The following is a 16,688-nucleotide window of genomic DNA, read 5'->3' as shown; positions in this document are numbered from 1 at the left end:
GAGAAGGTCAGAAATAATCAAGAGCAGAGACAAGACTCTGGTCCAGTTTGGCTACTCAGAAGCACTCTTACCCCTGGACTTCTGGGCCAAAGTCCAGTGCCTCCACACCCCCTGGGGACCTCCAAATCTTTTTTAGTCTGTCCCACGTAGTGTGGTCACATTAAAATTTGTTTAAAATACTGTGTGGAGTTGGGGGGGGGGATTCCAAAGGATGTTAGATCCAGGCTCCAAAATTATCTAGGTGCACCTCTGTGTGGTTTATATACTAATCTAATGAAAAAAGCATACCCACTGCTACTCTTATTCCTCCAAAGGGACCATGAGAAATGTAGTGTAGCTGACTTTTTTCAGAACACCTGCTAGCCCAGCCATGAAGTGGCAAATACTGTGTTTGCTGGATGCTTTGCTCAGCTTTGGTAGCAGCAGAACTCACCTTGCCCTTGTGCCAGGCTTGTAGCCCACCTGAGACAAAGTTGCTTTGCCCATGATGGTGAAAAGGACAGGGAGGTGGGGGCAGGGGTGGGGGAGGCATGTTACTTTCTCAATGTTCTTTTCCTGCCCTCCTATACCTAAATGCAGTGCTAAGCAACTGAAAGGCAGGTCTTGCATCTAGAACATACCTCACATACTGCTGCATGTCAAGAATTCCAAGTATACTGCTACATGACAATTAAGTACTGAATAACCAATATTTTATGACAGTTTCTTTAAACTGTGTCTATAAACGGCAATTGAGGATTTTAAAAAACACGGGCTGACATTCAGACTAAGTTATTCATGGGTATTCTCACTGAAGTTAATGGGACAAGCTAGTCGTCATGGATGTGGGCTACCACTTAAAATTCAACTTTTCAGTGGTATTTATTTTAATTCTGTTACACTTTTTAAATATGCTGTACTTCGACAAGACACTGATCATCTTGAAACTGTCAGTACAGTGGCAGGTTCAAAGGCATCAGGGAAACAGCAGCAGCAGATAGGCACGATTAAAAATTCTTAGCCACACACAGACCTTGCCCTCAGCATCCTTCCCCAAACTATGGAACATTCTGAGCTTTCTTTTCTACTAAACTTTAACTAACCATTCATAATATTTATTGGACATGTACTAAATACAGTGTGCAGAAAATATAAATGTATTCAGATTTTTTGAATTCCACCCCCCTCCAAAGCCATTACAATTTTCTTTATACTTACAACTTTTTCAAATAATGGATTATTTATAGATATGTTTAACTCAGGATGTTATATATAGGGATATCTCATTTTTATCCTTGCAACAGCCCCAGGAGATAGGTTAGGCTGAGTGAAGAGTATGATTGCATCATACTCTGACATACGACTTCTTGGAAAGTCTATATGATTGTATCATTAAAGGTAAAGTGTACCGTCAAGTCGATTTTGACTCCTGGCGCCCGCAGAGCCCTGTGGGTTTTTTTGGTAGAATACAGGAGGGGTTTACCATTGCTTCCTCTCGCACAGTATGAGATGATGCCTTTCAGCATCTTCCTATATCGCTGCTGCCTGATATAGTACCACAAGGATTCAAACCGGCAACCTTCTGCTTGTTAGTCAAGCATTTCCCCACTGCGCCACTTAAGGTGACCTACAAGCAGCCTTATTCAGTCTCTTCCTCCACTAACAGTACACAGGTCCATTTTGCAGTCAATGACAATTCACAGCAGCAGTAATTGAATATATTGTGAAAACTGTGCTATTACCATTACTGTTGTGGTGAATTGTAATGTCCTATATTTCAATGTTTCACACATGAAAATAGGGACAGCCTTGTAATACCTCTTTTCTCATGCTAAGGATTAGTGCCTGATTTCAACCATCACCGCAACCAGTACCATTACACCAGGGTTCTCCAACCAGTGGAGGCTCATATAGTGGCAGGCAAGGCATTGTTTCTCCCACCATTCTGCATTTCTCCCCCTCCAAGCCCACACACCACTCACTATTCCCCCAACCAAGCCATCTATTGCGCTCTGCCTCTCTTTGACCTTTTTGTATCCACTGCCACCTGCATTTCCCTGTCCCCCTTTAAAAAAAAAAGAAACAACAACCCAAAAACGTCCCCACACAGAGCAGCACCTGTAATGCCCTAAACTGCCTTAATTATCATAATCAGTCCCTGCCCAAATTCAATATTCAGTACGCTATAGCCAATCAGAATTTGCCATTTTCTTGTTCCAACACTTCAAGCCAATAGAAGAGAGGCACAGAGAAGTAGAACCAGCGTACCATGGGAAGTGCGTGCTGTAACTTGTACCTGCATGTGAGCAGGCCAAAGCCAGCAAACATCATTTCCCCCACACTATTCAGGAGGAAAGCAGTTATAATCATTGCACCCAGACAAATAAAGACATGAGACATAATTGTGGATTAAAAATAGGGCCACAACTTTATTAATTGTAAATAATGAGGAGAGATGGGATTCTGCGTGATCCAGACCACACAGAGGCCCATTGTGCAGGCGCGGTGGCCTCCAAAATGGCTAACATGCCAGAGGGGGAAGGCCCGAATGGGCCAAAGAGCCAACCAAATGGCAGGTTAGGGTGGCAAGGAGGCCAGCGGGGGAGGGGGGCCCCCAGGCCCCCTCGCCACCTAGAGGAAGTCCCCCGGAGGGGGTGATTAATTTTTTAAAAAGTGAAACCCCCCTGGAACGAACTAAACCGGGGGGGAGGATTGAGGGGGTGCCAGACTGAACTGGCCCGGTTTGGTTCAGACTCAAACCAAACTGGGCCAGCTGGTTCCGTGCACACCCCTAGTCTGCATGACATCTCCTTATGGGAAAGCCAGTTCACAGCCACAGATGCAGCCCCAATCCTAAAGGAATGGATAGAGAAATCCCAAGGGGCTAACCCCTGAGTCCCAATGACTGCTTGACCACAGCCCAGAACTGACACTGTGTCAAGGGAGAAACGAGCATCATGCTGCAAAAGAAATCCTTGCAACTCATCCAATAGCTCCAAATAGCACCCCAACACCCACATTGGGCACAAGGCAGCTAACACAGACCTGTAGAGCAGAACAGTCTGATCCCTACTCTTCTGGTCTGTCTTGAAAGTCATTGAAACCCTGTCATTTGTTTTGCAAGTCAATTGAAACCCTGTCAGGATGTAGCAGCACTGACGACTGCTGGTCCACCCTGGCCGAAGGGCCTGCCTTTTCTCTAGGCAAAAATTCAGAGGCCTGAAATGCCCCAAAGAACCTGACCACAGCTACTGTGCAGAACAATGCCAGCTCATGATGAGATGAGCACAATACTGGGAAAACCCACTCCACAGGTCACTGTTCGGCACACCAAAACCCTCTTAAAGTAACCCCCAAAACGAAGTCTCCCACTGCATTCATGGAAACCTAAAGTCCAGCCTACAAAAGGCAGTCAGAAAGAATGCCAAAAGGAAACCCCATTAAAGGTGTCCATGAAACCATCCCACACCGGGAAGTCCTCCCTCATCTGAGCTGAACCCTAAGCCTACGTTGCAGGGCCCTCGGCCCTATAGCGGCATCGCAGAGGCGCCATTTAAAAATGCCCTGCAGGTATAATCACTCTGCAGACAAAGCCAAGGAGTCCTAATAAACCCTGAAGCTGTCTAAGGGAAACTCTCACTGCTGACAAGCCGTCAATTATCAGTGTCTTCAACATCTGGATCTTGTCAGTCGGCAGTCTGGCGCCGCCTGCCAAGAATCTATCACAATGCCCTTTTCACTCATAATAACTCCCTTGAAAGTAAAACCTCAGCAGCCCAAAATCTGCAGGATGTATAAGCAACAAACCAGGAAACAAATAGTCTGCTTGCCCTTGCAGCAGGTACCTTTCCAGTAGCTGCCTGGGTACCCTTACATCCATGAGACTGAGTCCCTTTTCCAGCAGCACCCTATGTGCCCCCAGATCTGCCCTTCCTGCCCTGACCGTCTCTATTCTGAAGTCCCAGATTCTGGTGCAATTGGTACAGGGGTGCTCACTCCCACCAACTCCACAGATGTGGCAGAATTTGCACGAGGAACAAATTCCTCATGCACCCTCCACATAGTTGAACTCCCAATGCACCAACTGGGGTTGAACCAGCTGGCTACTTGCCCCCATGTTGATAGACATGGCTGGATCTTCAAAATCATATGGCCACTACCAGCGCCGCCCCCCCCTCCCCACATAGGATAGGATGGCGTCCTTTTGAGCAGCCACAATTCCTGGTGTTGCTTGTCCCACAGGAGGTAAGGTTCGAGAGAGGCCCTTAAACTAAAATGGTCACAGTAGTTCCATGAGTTTCCTGCAAAACCCCAATATCCCATGCGAATGATATCAAACTAAGGCTGGCCCATGGGCGGCTGGACCTGGAGCACCAGCCCCATATTGATAGTAAGATTGAACAGCTAGTCAGACCAGTCTGCTCAGTGATCTTCTTCTTGCCCTCCTTCCTGATCTCTCCTTCACTCACCCTCCTTAGCAACCATTCCAGGCACCTTGTACAGAAGCTGAAATACATCAGCCTATTCTCCATGCCAAATCTTCTCCTCTGTGACTGGAAGCAGATGGTCATCCCAGAGGCAAGTAGACCCCTAAGGCCAGCTAGTTCACAGAGGGAATATAAAACAGCACAGTTGATTTGGCAAGGCTGACTCTAAGGCATGCTGGCTGTTGCTGGTATCTGCCCCATATTTTTAGAATGTGAGACCCTTGGGGACAGGGGACCATCTTATTTGTGTATCATCTATCTTCCTGTGTAAACCCCCCTGAAACCTCAGTTGAAGAGAGGTATATAAACATTCATAGTAGTAATAGGCAGTCTCCACTGAGGCCCTGGGACCTACTCCAGTTGGGGCGGGGTGCCTGCAAAGGCCACTGCTTTCCTCACACCTACCCTGAATGCAACCCACAAGTACTTCCATCCCAACACACACTCTTGTTGGGCAACAAAGGGGCAGAAGGGGACCCAAAACTCAAAAAAAAAAAAAACAAAAAACCCCAACCCCACAGACTCCAAACTGTCCCTCTCAGAGGTGGTCACTGTTGCCTTTCTCCATGCTCCTGGGCTGCTTCCAATGCTGCCAGACACCGCTGCAGCCCTCAGATGCTCTGGGGAAGCGATGAGAACTAGCATCTCTTGTTGCTTCCTGAGAAAGAACTGAGTTTGGGGTGGGCTGGGAGCAGCATTGGCAGCCTGAGCCCCGCCCCCAGATGGCGCTGCAGCCAATGGCTGGCCAACTCATGCCTTGTGCCTTTCCAAAGACCGGGGCAAAAAGCCCCACCCCACCCAAGACACACTGGGGAGGAGCAGACCAGACTGATAATCATCAGACTTCCTTCTGCAAGCAACAATAGCCTACTGAGTTGCAGGAGCAAAACAGCATAGTAGAATTGGGGCCAGTAAATCTATTCAGGCTGGGATATATTTTAATATTCATAAAATATTAAATATGCATATTCATCCATATTTTAATATTCTTTTCTCCACAACCTCAGTACAAACACTAACAAATAATTATACCATACAAATAATATCAAAGAATTTATTGTATTTTTATGCTGTTTTGAGTGTTTTATGTTGTATTGTTTTAGTATGTTGTGTTAAGCTTCTTTGAGTGGTGGTGGTGGTGTGTGTGTATGTACAGCAAAGCAGAGTAGAAGCTAAATAAATGTAGTGCTTCACATGCAGTTCCTGGCCACTCCTTGGATCTCACCTGGCAGCTGCCACCCCCTGGAAATTAATTAATCCCTTCTCTCCAGTGTTAAATTTTGGAAAATTACTGCCAGCAAGATAATTTAAGATCAAGAAGCAGGGGTCTTGAGAATTTAGCACCTAGACAGCAGACTAAGCAGACACAGGTCACCTGGTCATAAGATTACCCACTATGGTAAGCTGCATTTATAATTATTTGATTTCTTAATTTATATTTCTAGATGTAAATCAACGTATACAAGTGTAATGCAAATTTGTGGCCTCTTTTTGACCTCTTTTTTTGGTGCTGAGTGTTGCTCGTGACCTTCCCTTTGTTGGTGACCTGTGGCCTCTTTTTCTGCAGTCTGAACCTGGCCACCCTAGCTGGTCCCAATCTTCTTATTCGGAAGTAAGCCCCAGTGAAATAAATTGATTTCTCAGTAACTTTTCTCAGGCTTTTCTGGGGAGCTTTGTTTCCCCCTTTGGGAGGGTGAGAGAAAGTGGACAGAGGGAGGAGGAAAGTGCATAAGAGGGCCAGGATGAAGAACGGGAATAGTTTTTTAACTGTATAAGTACCAGAGTGCTTGTAGACTCTCCTTATCAGATAGCTCTGTTCAGAACCAGGAAGTCTCTCTGTAGAACTTGCCAGGACTTGCCCGTCCCAACTCTGGCTTCAGAACCTTAATTGATTTTACTATGTTATCATGGGGGCTTCAAAAGCTATAGGAAATACTTCAGGAAATATTGGCTTGAATTTTATTTCCAAAACAAAGGATTATGCTTCAGCATATACCAGAGGTTTAAAAAAAAAAAACATTTAAAGAGCGATTAAAAAATTATATTATATAAAATTACAATTTGTTATTATTATTCTGTCAGTTAATGATGGAGAACTCTACAGTTTTGTAGAGCCCAATGGGGTCAAACGTCATGCTGCTGGTAAACATTGAGGCTATTCACACGATGGAGGAAAAGCAGGCTTAGGGAGCCCAGCCCAGTTTTCCTCTATCGTGAGAATCAGCAGACTTGTGGGCAAGCCCGGTGGTTCAAGGGTGGCTAGCTGGCCAAAGTAGTCCTCCCCTTAAATGAGTTTAGTGGAGCAAGCACTACACTAACCCCAGTTTTTTAATCATGAGTCACCACAGTGTGGCGACTCACAAGGAGACCCATGAGTGGGTGGATATAAAAAGCCTCCTTGCATCGGGGGGGGGGGGGGGGCTCCCCAGAATGCCTCGCACACTTGCATAGGGCATTCTGGAATTTCCAGGGGCCAGGCAGCCCCCGATCCCCACCACCCCTACCAGGGGTGTGCACAGAACCGGCTGGCCCGGTTCGGTTTGAGTTTGAACCAGACCTGAACCAGAGCAGTTCAGTCCAGTACCCCCTCGGAAACCCCCCCATTTGGTTTGGTCTGGGGGGGCTCACAATTTTATCACTTACCCCCTCTGGGGGACTTGCTCTGGGTGGCAGGAGTTTCCCTTCCTCCGCTGGCCTCTTTACCACCCTAACCAGCAGTTCAGCCAGCTCTTCAGCCTCTTTGGGCCTTCCTCCTCTGGCGCAGTGGCCAATTTGGAGGCCACCGTCTCTGCACAGTGGGCCTCTGTGTGGCCTGGCACCGGCATGATGGCCTCCAAAATGGCCACCACGCTGGAGGGGGAAGGCCCAAATGGGCTGAAGAGCCCGCCGGTTAGGGTGGCAAGGAGGCCGGCAGTGGGAGGGGGAACCCCCATGGACCCCCCCTGCCACCTAGAGGAAGTCCCCCAGAAAACCGTGAACCCCAGTGGGGTTCAGCCAACAGCTCCCAGGGACTTCGGGATAAATCTGACTGGCGGATATGTGAACACACACCCTCCATTCCGGAATAGATGGGAGCTAAAAGCCCTGTGTGGAAAACACTCTGGTGAAGGTTAAAAACTCTTGCTGCTTGCCCTGCCTCACTATTTGTTTTAGAGTTTATGAAGGGCCTTCTGCAATAGAAGGCACTGAAGCTCCAGGACAGATTGTAGCACAGAAATTGAATAATGCTGTAACCTAACACGCAATGCCTAAAAGGAGACAGTAAGGGGCGGGTGAGCAGGTTACCTAGGTAACCAGGAGTAGCAGCAGAACTGTTGCTGGACAGAACTGTTGGTGAGAAGAGAGAGAATAGCTGAGGAGGAGGAGAACTGAAGACCTATCCACAGAAAGAAATGGAGGAAGACTGTGGTGGGAATGAAGGATAAGAAAGAAGAAGAAGAAACAAAAGTTAGAAGGACAGAGAGTTACCTGATGAGACAGCTCCTGAGTGTCAGATCAGTGCTGAACATGCCAGGCCTGACTGGAACTGAGAGACCTCCATGGGAAAGGGCGCCTCTAGAGGTGGAGGGAACCAGGTATTATATAGAAAAGAGTATTTGTGCAACTGTCAATGTTTGGTTTTTTTTTATGACCAAACATTTGGTCTTGTTTATTTTTCCTTAAATCTGCTTCTTACTTTTGCCTATTAAACTCTGTTGATCTTACCTAATGTGCTCAATCCCATTTGTTGCTGGGAACCAGAGGGCCCATTATAAACTGGTGGCAGCCACAGGACACAATGGGATCTTGGGCAAGCGTAACAAGTTTATATAACTAAGTAATAAGAATCCAGACTGCACGGCTATGGGTAAAACTTTACTACAATCTAGAAGTACAGAGTATGGATTCAAACCAGAGCAACTGTGGCCACCAACTGATCAGGCTGTGACCTCACAACAGGCCACAGAATTCTGTGATCTTGGCTCCCCTTGGAGACCTGAAGGATTCCACAGTGTCAGTTGCTAGAGGAAGGCGGTTGGTAAAGAGCGGCTCCTAAGATCCATGTCTGGTGGCTGTATTGGAAGTCTGTGATGGCAAACCTGATGGCTGGTTTTTAAAGATTTCCATCCGTTGTTTTACCCTGCCAGGGAAGTGAGCTCTGGAGCCCAGCCTGCTGTGTCCACACATGCCTTGGCTCTCCCATGTTTATTTCAGTGGTCACAATTTCACCTCCAGTATTCATACCACACAGCTTCTCCTTGAAATGAAGGTGGCGGGTTATCTCTTGGGTTGATTTTCACTGCATTTCTTTAGCTTGCCGGACCTACATTAATAAAGCAGTATCACCCAAGCTACTGGCTGACCCCCGAGAACCCACTTGGGAGTTTGTGGACAAAGTTTGTCCCTAGCTGCCCCTCTGAAGCTGACTTCAAAAGCTGCTCCCCAGCTCTGTTGCCAGATTTGGCTTTTTTAAAGCCAAATTTTGGTTTACAGCCCATTTGACTCACGAGTATACCCCTTAGGTTCTGGCCACCCTGTGGTCCCCAGCCCATCCAAACAGGGCGTAACTATAATAGGGCAAGGGGAGACAGTTGACTGGGGGCCCACTGCCTTGGGGGGGGGCAGAGGCAAGTCATATGACTGACTCCCCCAGCCATGCACCCATCCAGGCTTCCTTCAGTTGTATTCATCCTCCAAAACTGATGTGAGTGTTAAGACCTGGAGCTACCAGAACAGCATGTCTTTCTCTAGTACCATTAAATGACTTGCATCGTCCACAATTTACAAAACCTTTAAAAAAATAATTTAGGATAATGTTCTCTTGTGGCACATATTTATATTTATATTTTACTTCAGTGAGAGGGGAGCATTTTAAAATCTTGTCTCTGGGCCCACTCCAACCTTGCTATGCCCCTGCATCCAAGTCCAAAATACTTACCAAAGCTTCCTCCCCCCCACCATCTTTCTGCGGGTACAACCAGGAAACTGACCCAGAATGAGTTTCTCCTTTTTAAATGTACTTGAGCAGGTCAGGTGTGGCAGGACCATGGGAGAAGGTGAGACAGAGTCAAAACCAGCAAGGGGTCAAAAGCCACAAACCAGTTAGGAGCAGGCAGGGTCAAAATCCAAAAACAAGCAAGGGGTCAGAATCCAAGAACAAGGAGCAGGAGCAGAAACAAGGTAACAAACTTCCACAACAAAGTTGCTTCAGTAAACAGTGGTGGCAAACTGACCAACACTGCAGCCCCAACAAAGCCTGGAATGTCTTAAAGGGGCTGCACCCTATTTCTTAAGCATTGGCTGTGGCGTAGCTGAGCAGCTGCTGGTGGGGATTAGGGTGCTTCTGGTTCATCCTCCAACTCAGATGACAGAGGCATTATTGTACTGTATGTTGAAGGTGCTGGCATTTCCATTGGTGGATGTGAGGGCCCTTCAAACTCTGCCTCATCCTGTGAGTCATCTCAGTCAGAGTCAGGCTCAGGAATCATGGCCACTTCACCTTGAGACCCTCTCGTGTCCAGCTCAGGGGTCATGATCCCTTCATCCTGGGACTCCTCCGTGTCATATTTGGGGTTCATGAGATTCAACCCTTGAATGCTCAATGCTAAAGGGAGGCCAACAAAAAGGGTGTGATGGGGTAGGGAAGTGTACAGATATAACAAAACCCCTAGATCAGGGGTGTAGGGAGCTTTCCAGCAGCCAGAGAATAAACACTGTAGGTGTAGGGAGCCTGCTGACATTTCCCCTGTAAATGTGTATTGCACATGTGCATAGCATGCTCCCAAGCCATGCCCCCCTGTGGTGGTGTCAGATTCAGGGGTGTGGCCAGTACCGGGGACAGGGCCACTTAGCCCATGCAGAATTTCCCCTGTCATTGAATCGCTGACTTTCTCTGCCTCGTGAGGAGGCAAAGGAGCTCCCTGCCATTCAATGAACCCTTGACAGGGGAAACTCCACAGTGGCTTAGTGGCCCTGTCCCCAGTACTGGCCATACTCCCTGTGTCTGACATCAATGCAGGGGTGTGAGGCTACTACACTGTATACAGCCTTCTTTGGCTGCAGAAAAAGGAAGCGGGTTTCCTTGAGCTCAGTCCTCAAGGGAAGAAAGGATGTCTGACTACAATGCAGCAAATGCCTTTTCCATATGAGATTCACTACTGCAACTTTGGATTCATCCAAAATTAGCAGTGCCAAAAGGATTATGGGGGATAGCATGTTTGGTTCCATTTAAATAAAACTAGAAGGAGAGGGAGAGCACAGAACTCCCTGGTATTACTGAAACGATTTAATGTGATCTGCTACCAAGCATGTTTCTGCTCGTCTCTACAGCCTTCCTGCAAATGAACAGAAGATAGGGATTGGTAAGTAGAGGACCAGGTGTCCTGGGCAGCTAGGAAAAAAAGCTCTGCCGGAGAGCAGTTGTCAGTCAGAGCAGGGTAAAGAGAAGCTAAAGGTTTGACTCTGTATAAAGCACTTGCATGTGCAGGCATGGTAGATAGAGCCTGACCATTGTACATCTGGGGAAGGCTGTCTTGTCATTGTTATGTATTGTGCATCTCTTCAGAAAGAGAGATGGAGAGCATGTGTTTCAGGTGGCAAATCCCAACTTGTTAAGCAGAGCAATTGCCATCCGGTCTTGCCAGTGCTATGCAAAGCATTCCTCTTGATTCTGTGTGTGTGTGTGTGCTTTAGGTGGCAAATTTCAACTGAGTAAGGTAAGCAGAGGCAATTGCTACCAGCTCTTGGCAGTGCTATGCAATGTATTCCTCTACATTCTTTGTTTGTTTCTTTTAAGTGGTAAGTTCTTGCTGGATCACGTAAGCAAGCAGAAAGCAGAGGCAATCACCATCAGGCTTTGCCAGTGCTATATAATGCATCCCTCCTCATACTGTGCTTGTTAGTTTGTTTTAGAGGGCAAATCACAGCTGGGTATGGTTAACTAAAGCAGTTGCCAATCAGGTCTTGCCGGTGCTATGCAATATGTTCCTCTTCGTTCCTTGTTGGTTTGTGTTGCAAGTGGGGTTTGCATTCATTAAAGGACTAGGCAGGAATATGTAACGAATGTCTTTTATTAGAGAAGTCAGCTTCAAGAGCCATCTGAGTCTCCCCTGTTCCTACTCCATGCTGAAATAACAAGCACTTCCTAGTAAATGTTCCCTCTATCTGCATCTCCCCCCTGTGAAGCTGTGTTATTGTTCCTAACTACTGCCCCACCTCTCCTACTTAGTTCCATGTACATCAATACAGTTTGTATTAGGTGGCAAATCCTGGCTGGATAAGGTAAGAAGAAAGCAGAGGCAATCAGGTCTTGTCAATGCTTTGCAAAGCCAGTGCTTTGAAGAGCAACGTTGGAAAAGGGGCAGCCTCGCAAACACCTCCCTGCCGCCCCTTTCCCAACGTTGCTCTTCAAAACTCCCAGGCGTCCTTTGCCCCCAAAGCCCCAGTTCGGCCCGAGACTTTGCGGAGAGAGGAGCTCTGGTTGCGAGCTCCTCTCCTTCGAGTTGTGGGGCCCTGATCGGCCCGACTGACACGGGCCTTGTTGGGGTTGGGACTCGGGCGGCTGGGCGGGCAGTCGGCGGTGGCGGCCGTGGCTGTAGTTCGGGACGATTTGGCCCCTGATCCGGCCGTGTGGGGGTGGCTTCTTTGGCCCAAAATCGGGCCTTGTGTTGGGCAGCTGGGTGGGTGGTCGGCGGCGGCGGCAGTAGTTTGGGCCGATTTGGCCCGTAATCCGGTCGCGTGGGGGCGGCGACGTCGGCTGGTGTCCTGCCGCCCCAATTACTCGTAGAATTACGGGCGCCAAGTGGGAAAGCGGAGGGAGGGGTAAGTAAACCCTCCCGCCGCTCTTAAAGATACCCCCCCACACCCGAACCGGACCGCCCAGGTCCGGACCGGTCTGGAGGCTTTTAAAAAGGCCTCCGGACCGGTACGGGCCCATCCCTACCTAAAACAAACCAATAAGGAATGAAAAGGAACACATTACATAGCACTGGCAAGACCTGATGGCAATTTGCTCTGCTCACTTTACCCAGCTGGGATTCCTCACCTAAAGAAACAGACACACACAGAGAATGAAGAGGAACACATTACATGGCAATGACAATACCTGTAGGCAATTGCCTGTGCTTACCCTACCCAGCTGCGATTTGCAATCTAGAACAAACAAAAAGGAATGAAGAACACTGGCTTTGCAAAGCATTGGCAAGACCTGATTGCCTCTGCTTTCTTCTTACCTTATCCAGCCAGGATTTGCCACCTAATACAAACTGTATTGATGTACATGGAACTAAGTAGGAGAGGTGGGGCAGTAGTTAGGAACAATAACACAGCTTCACAGGGGGGAGATGCAGATAGAGGGAACATTTACTAGGAAGTGCTTGTTATTTCAGCATGGAGTAGGAACAGGGGAGACTCAGATGGCTCTTGAAGCTGACTTCTCTAATAAAAGACATTCGTTACATATTCCTGCCTAGTCCTTTAATGAATGCAAACCCCACTTGCAACACAAACCAACAAGGAACGAAGAGGAACATATTGCATAGCACCGGCAAGACCTGATTGGCAACTGCTTTAGTTAACCATACCCAGCTGTGATTTGCCCTCTAAAACAAACTAACAAGCACAGTATGAGGAGGGATGCATTATATAGCACTGGCAAAGCCTGATGGTGATTGCCTCTGCTTTCTGCTTGCTTACGTGATCCAGCAAGAACTTACCACTTAAAAGAAACAAACAAAGAATGTAGAGGAATACATTGCATAGCACTGCCAAGAGCTGGTAGCAATTGCCTCTGCTTACCTTACTCAGTTGAAATTTGCCACCTAAAGCACACACACAGAGAGAGAATCAAGAGGAATGCTTTGCATAGCACTGGCAAGACCGGATGGCAATTGCTCTGCTTAACAAGTTGGGATTTGCCACCTGAAACACCTGATTTGGCCCGTAATCCGGTCGTGTGGGGGCGGCGACGTTGGCTGGTGTGCTGCTGCCCCAGTTACTCGTAGAATTACGGGCACCAAGTGGGAAAGCGGCGGGAGGGGTAAGTAAACCCTCCCGCCGCTCTTAAAGATACCCCCCACCCAGTGCCGGACCACAGTTGGCGGTTCTGTGCACACACCTAGTTTTAGGTAGCAAATCCCAGCTAGGTAAGGTAAGCAGAAAACAGAAGCAATTGCTATCAGGTCTTGCCACAGCTATGCTCTGGCCATGTTTGGACATAAAACCAAATCAGAGGCAAACCTGCCAGAGGTTCAAGTCTGTGGTTGTCAGAATGCATGCAACTACAGTTTTGTCACCCAACTGCAGCTCAGTTTTTTTAACTCAAACCTGAATTTGAACCTTCAGGTTCAAATTTTCATTCAGGTTTGTATTACGTTTCACTGCTGACACCTCAGATTCCAAAGGGCCATCCCCCCCACCCCTGCATGCTGCTGCTGCTACCACCTGGGTTTTGTGCTGTGGCTCCTCCCAAAACCATAGAGAGGGAGGCTCAGAGAAGCCCAGAAATGGGTCAGCTCTATGCTGGCCATATTTCTCGCTGGCTGCCTCTTGAAACTGTTGCCCCGCCCTCCACCATCATCGCACTCTTCCTGCTGCTGGTTGCTGACGGGATGCTGCATCCCTAGCCTTCTTTCATTCATTTAAAGGGAAAGAATCATATTGGAGAAAGCCCACATTCCCCTGCATCTTATGGGCTCCCCTTGTCCATCTGCACAAAAAGAATGGGATGACAAGACGGGCACAGCAAGTGAGGTCTCCAGCAATTAAGGACTGCAGAACATTCAGTGTGTAAACATGTGAAGCCCTAGTAACAACAGAAATTAAACAACTAGATTGTTCCCCTACAAAGGGCACACATGCCAGGCCATTTGAGGAGTGATTCCACAGTGCTTAGCAGAAATACCAATGTGCCAACCCCATGCATAAACCTGCCGAAACTCTGGTTGTGGCATCATACAAACGTTTTTACAGCTTCCATCCAGAGAAAGGGAAGGGCTCACATGCAAGGAACCCTTTCATTAATAACTCACCTGATCTAGGGTGGCTGCTCAGCTAGGCATTCAAAGCTGTTGCATGTGCTGTCTGGTTGGGCAGCAGGGCACTGATTTCCCTAGATGCCTGGACAGTCTCTGTACTTGTAAGGTTCCTGTGGATGATACTGTTCCCTCCAACTGTGAAGGGGGTGCCTTCAACTATAGACAGATAGTGTGTATGTCCACATGTCCAGCCTTGCCCCCCCCCCCGACTGGTGTGTACCCCAGACTGGTGTGGTATCATGCGTACCAGCCAATGAAAATCTACCATGAATGGGATAATCCAAAGTTCAGATTAAAATAAAGTTCCTAGGTCTTTTCAGTGGTTCTGTTCCATGTTTGTAAGGAAAGTGGAGCCCAGACCCTTCCCCTGGTGTGCAAATATGCAGTCTTGACCATACTTCATGAGCAGAAATGTCCAACAGGACAAAAGGGATGTGCTGAAAAGCCCTGTGCGATGATAAGACATGTACACTCCCTTCCCCCAAGGACCACTCTCTCATGAGGGTGCTTGGCCATGGAGATATGCATGCGGGCTAGAAGGCTGTTGCTGCCCAGCCCAAATGCTAGATCCATGCAAGCCCTGGGGAAGGGTACCCTAACAGAACCTTTCCTGATCCCGGCAACTGCCACGAACCAGGAGTCTGGAAGGAGTCATGAACCAGGAGTTATGATTAGAGAGGAGGTTATGGAGTATATTATTAACCTGATACCAGGAGCCCCACGTCAGTGGGGGCCCGTATAGTTGGATGGACTACTTCATGAGCGTGCATTCCAACTGAGAGCCCAAACACATGATGCCTCTGCTTTCCCCCGGTGGACTGGCTCTCTCATGAGAGGGCTAATCCCCTGCCGGCAAGCCAACATGGGGGCAGGAGTGTGTTGGGATTTTCTGAACTTCTTGGCCTGGGTCTATAAGTCCAATAGCATCCTTTGTCACAGTGGACCAATCCTCATGATACTTTGCCTGCCCTCATATACATATTTGCTCCTCGGAAGTCGTCATGATCCTGCAATAACAGAAAACTAGTTCACCTCGCCATCCCCTGATATCAGTAATTATGCTTGCATGAGACTGAATGGCTGCAGGGTTCTTGCAAGGGCACTGGTGCAAGTGGCATGAGGAAAGGGCTAAAATTCGAATGTTTGTTCTATAGAGACCTGCGCCGGGATCTTATTTACCCTTTGATAGCTAAATGCCCAGGTCTTGATTCTCCTCAGATGACTGACAGGCTGTTGGAAGGAAGCAATTCCTGCGCTACCAGACAGGTAGCTAAATTTTGCAGTGCAGCCCTTCATTTGCGGAAGAACATAGCAATGGGAAAATAGGCGATGGATCTAAGGCCAGAGCAACTTGTAGCCATAATGTGGCTAGCTGCAGGTGGGCACGCAGGTACTGGTATCACCTGTATATCAGCTGTAAATTTAATGACAATATTTTTCAGAGCTCCTGAATTGTTTAACCCCCCTCAGATTTAGGAGTCAAGAAGGCAACTGGTTGAGTTTTGATTTTGTGTAATAGCCTCATAAGTAGGAAATACTGCTGCCTCTTTTATCTCCAATTATTTTAGTAGTATTTTTAGTATCCTGATCTATGCTGAGGAGGACTTTTTAAAATTTATCTGGTGTTATTGTTTGCAATAGAAGTTTGATTGTCCTCTCTTTTACATTTGTTTTAATCTCATGCTGGTCGCTGACCGAAATAAAGAGATTGATTGGCTAAAATGTCTTTTCCCTGCTGAGGGTGAGCAATCAATGCCAAAAAGGCACAATCTCACTGGGTATGCCCCTCAAATGTCAATGGCTGCCACTTTACTGATGTCCTTTTCCACTGTCTGGCAATGCATGCAGTGTGGAGCGTGCTGGAATGCAGCCTCGGTGGGCCAGGAAGAAGAAGGGGTCCCTCTGCCAGAGATTGTAAAACCACAGTTGAACAATAATCTGTGGGATGTTTCCCGGCTTCACAGATTAACCACAAGTTTGTCTACGTGAGGTTTCACACTATGTCCGAATGTACCCAGTGAGTTCCTTTTCATTCTTTGTTGGTTTGTTTTAAGTGACAAATCCCAGCTGGGTAGGATAAGCAGAAAGCAAAGGCAATCAGGTCTTGCCAATGTGATGCAATGCCAGTGCTCTTCATTCTGTCTGTGTGTGTGTGTGTTTTAGGTGGCGAATCCCAGCTGGGTAAGGTAAGCAAAAAGCTGAGGCAATT

The 16,688-nt window shown here is 47.6% G+C and overlaps 1 long non-coding RNA gene across 1 annotated transcript; it reads right to left on the bottom strand.

Annotated features, from left to right (window-relative positions):
• Nucleotides 1–8,308: 8,308 nt before the first annotated feature.
• LOC128325174 (uncharacterized) lies at nt 8,309–9,431 on the bottom strand. The gene is made up of 2 exons (XR_008307298.1): nt 9,385–9,431; nt 8,309–8,769 (listed from the first exon to the last, which is right to left on the bottom strand). It is a non-coding gene; the product is annotated as an uncharacterized LOC128325174 (long non-coding RNA).
• Nucleotides 9,432–16,688: the final 7,257 nt, after the last annotated feature.

Source organism: Hemicordylus capensis, chromosome 4 (assembly GCF_027244095.1).
Source record: "Hemicordylus capensis ecotype Gifberg chromosome 4, rHemCap1.1.pri, whole genome shotgun sequence".
Classification (NCBI taxonomy): Eukaryota; Metazoa; Chordata; class Lepidosauria; order Squamata; family Cordylidae; genus Hemicordylus; species Hemicordylus capensis.
This window is presented reverse-complemented; position numbering and strand designations above follow the sequence as displayed.